The sequence below is a fragment of the Elephantulus edwardii genome, unplaced genomic scaffold (assembly GCF_000299155.1).
Source record: "Elephantulus edwardii isolate Elephantulus edwardi_28Jun2011 unplaced genomic scaffold, EleEdw1.0 scaffold00239, whole genome shotgun sequence".
NCBI classification, from domain to species: domain Eukaryota; kingdom Metazoa; phylum Chordata; class Mammalia; order Macroscelidea; family Macroscelididae; genus Elephantulus; species Elephantulus edwardii.
Window position 1 is genome coordinate 3,354,594 of NW_006399989.1, and position 3,914 is coordinate 3,358,507.

Genomic DNA, 3,914 nt, shown 5'->3' on the forward strand with positions numbered 1-3,914 from the left:
TGGGAGGGTGGAGGGACAGCGCAGGAGGGGAAGACCCTCTGTGAGATGGATTGATTTGGTGACTGGGGTAATCGGGATGGGTGTGTCAGAGGCAGTGTGGTTGGTGCAGGATAGAGCAGGGTTTAGGGCTGTTGTTCATAGGGTCGCTATGAGTCGCAAACGACTCGACGGCACATAACAACATGTGTAAATTATATATAATATACATGAAGTATCATTTTCTAAACAACAGAAGTCAAAATGTGATTATAGGGTTATTAACTTTTAATTTTGCCAGTCTACTTTGACTGTGTGGATCACAACAAACTGTGGCTTACTCTAAGAATGGGAATCAAGAACACTTGATTGTGCTTACGCGAAACCTGTACTTGGACTAAGAAGCACTCATCAGAACAGAGCAAGGAAAAACTGCGTGGTTCAAAATTGGGAAAGGTGTGCATTAAGGATGTTTCCTTTCTCCCTGTCTTTTCAAACTGTATGTGGAACAGATTATCCGGGAGGCTGGGCTCTATGAGGAAAAGTGTGGTATCAGGATTGGCAGTAAACTCATCAGCAGTCTACATTATGCAGATGACACAACCCTGCTTGCTGAAATTGAGGAGTACCTAAAGTGTTTTGCTGCATAAGGCCAAGGACTGCAACCTTCAGTATGGATAGAAGCTCAACATCAAGAAGATAAAGAGTCTCACCACTGGGCAGATAGACAGCATCATGATAGATGGTGAAAAGCTTGCGATTGTTGACAGCTTTAGTTTGCTTGGCTCCACAGTCAACACTCTTGGCACCAGCAGCCAGCAAATTAAAAGACAAATTGGATTGGGAAACTCTACTGTCAGAGACCTCTCCAAAGTACTGAAGAGCAATGATGTCAGACTGGAGACTAAGGTGTACCTGTTACAGGCCATAGTCTTTGCAATTACTTGCTATGATTCAGAGAGCTGGACAGTGACTAGAGATGATAGAAGGAGAGTTGATGCCTTTGAGCTGTAGTGCTGGAGAAGAGTATTGAATATACCATGGACTGCTAGGAGAACAAAGAAGTTCATCCTGGAGAGGGTGAAACCAGGATGCTCCTTAGAGGCAAGGACTCTGAAGCTTTGTCTGACATACATTGGACATGTTGCAAAGCAGAATCAGTCCTTAGAGAGGGACGTCATACTTGGGAGGGTAGAGGGATAGTGCAGGAAAGGAATACCCTCAATGAGATTGATTGATTCAGTCACTGGGTTTGTCAGAGACAATAAGATTGGTAAGGGATAGAGCAGGGTTTAGGGCTGTTGTACATAGGGTGGCTATGAGTTGCAGGCAACTCGATGGCACATAACAACAATTAAAAAAATATTACTGTGAATGTAGTAAGACAGAAAAATATCTTTTTGGTCTTTGAGCTATGCAGTTACATCTTAAGAAGTAAATATTTTCATTATATATTGTATAATGTCTTAAACTAATGTCCAGTTTTAAAATGAAATTATTATTCAGATTAAACTCCTTTACAGTACATAATGAATAGTGGGTGACAGGATAATATCCATATACATACAAGGAAGTCTAGTGAATACCACTGTCGTTCAGATATATGCACCCACAACCAGAGCCAAAGAAGAGGAAATAGAAGATTTCTACCAACTTTTGCAGTCATTGATCAAACATGCAATCAGGATGCATTAATAACAATGGGTGACTGGAATGCAAACGTTGGGAACAGAGAAAAAGGATCAGTAGTTGGAAAACATGATCTTGGTGACAGAAATGCAGCTGGAGATACAGTGATAAGATTTTGCACAATCAATGATTTATTCATTTCAAATACGTTTTATAAGAAACAAACTCTGGCTGTACACATTGATTTCACCTGATGATATGCATAGGCATCAGATTGATGACATTTGTGGAAAGAACCACTGGAGAAGTTCAATATCAGCTGTAAAAACTAGGCCAGGTGTTGATTGTGAAACAGACCATCAACTATTCATATGCAAGTTTAAGCTGAAGCTAAGGAAAATTTAAGTCAAATCCACAGGAACCAAAATATGACCTTGAGTCTATCCCACTTGAATTTCAAAACCATTTCAGGAACAGGTTTGAGGCCTTGAACACTAATGCGTTATGGGAGGATATCAAGAATATCATCTAGAAACAACAACCAAAAAATATGTATGAGGATCCAAGGGAGGGGGAGCAGAGTGGTGAGGATGGGTGGGGGTGGAGGGTTAATCATAGAGTGCCACAATATGATATGTAGAAGGAGGGGTGGATAAAGGAAATGGGAAAGATCCAGTGTGTAAAACAATGTATATAAACTTTGTAAATAAAGCAGTATAAAATAAAAAAGAAAAAGTATCATTCAAGAAGAGTGCAAAATGTCAGTACAAAGACAGGAGGGGAAAAAGGACAAAATGGGTGTCAGAAAAGACTCTGAATATTGCACTAGAGCGCTGAGAAGCCAAAACAGAGGGAAGAAATTAAGATATTAAGGAGCTGAACAGAAGATTCAGCATGGGAAGTCTAAGTAAAATACTATAATGAAATATGCAAAAAGTTGGAGTCAGAAAATCAAAGGGGCCTAAGTTGTTCAGCATTTAAGCTCAAGAAACTGAAGAACAAATTCAAACCTTGAGTTGCTATAATTAAGGATACTTTGGGCAGAATATTAAATTATTCAGGAAGTATTAAAAGAAGATGGGAAAAGTATACAGAGTCATTGTCCCAAAAGGAATTGATGGCTACAGAAGAATTTCATGAAACAACGTATGAGCAAGATCCTATGGTGATGAAGGAGGAAGTTCAAGCTGCTCTAAAGGAATTGACAAAAAACAAGGCCCCAGGAGTTGACGGTATATCAAATTATATATTTCAACAAACAGATACTGCCCTAGATTTGCTCACCAAGTTGTGCCAAGAAATCTGGAGGACAAAAACCTGGCCAACTGGAAGAGATCTGTATTTATTCCCATTTAAAAAAAATTGTGATCTGACAGAGTTTGGAAATTATTGAACAATACCATTAATATCACATGCAATCAAGATACTGCTGAAGATTATCCAAAAATGACTAGAATAGCACATCAACATAGAACTGCTGGAAGTTCAGGTTAGGTTTAGAAGGAGTTGTGGTACTAGGGATATTGTAGGGATCATGGCTGAAAGCAGGGTGTACCAGAGGAATGCCTGTCTGTGTTTCATTGATTATACAAAGGCATTTGACTTTGTGGACCACAACAAACTATGGCTAACAGAAAAATGGGAATCCCAGAACACTTGATCGTGCTTATGTGAAACCTATACTTGGACCAGAAAGCATTTATCAGAACAAAGCAAGGGAACACTGCATGTTTCAAAATTGGGAAAGGGTATATGCCAGGGATGTGTCTTATCTCCATACATTTTCAATCTCTTTGCAGAACAGATAATCCGGGAGGCTGGGCTGTATGAGGAGAAATGTGGCATCAGGAAGTCTCATCAACAATCTGTGTTACATAGATGGCACAACCCTGCTTGCTGAAACTGAGGAGGACCTGAAGTGCTTGCTGCAGGAGGGCTCAATATCAAGAAAACAAAAATTCTCACCTCTGAGCCGATTGGCAGCATCGTGATGGATGGTGAAGAGATTGAGATTGTAAACAGCTTTCGTTTGCTGGGCTCCACAGTCAACACGCTTGGCACCAGCAGCCAGCAAATTATGACTTAGTGCGATGGGAAAGTCTGCTGTCAGAGACCTCTCCAGAGTTTGAAGAGCATTTATGTCAGTCTGGAAACTAAGGTGCGCCTGATCAGGACATGGTCTTTGCAATCACTTGCTATGTATCGGAGAGCTGAGCAAGGACTAGGGACAATAGAAGGAGAATTGATGCCTTTGAGCTCTGATGTTGGAGAAGAGTGTTGAATATACCATGGACTGCTAAGAGAACGAA

General features: G+C 40.4%; 1 protein-coding gene across 1 annotated transcript in view; it reads left to right on the plus strand.

Moving 5' to 3' along the window:
• The window catches only part of RP2 (retinitis pigmentosa 2 (X-linked recessive)), a 171,539-nt gene that overhangs the window by 85,692 nt on the left and 81,933 nt on the right, over positions 1–3,914 (plus strand). The window lies entirely within an intron of this gene.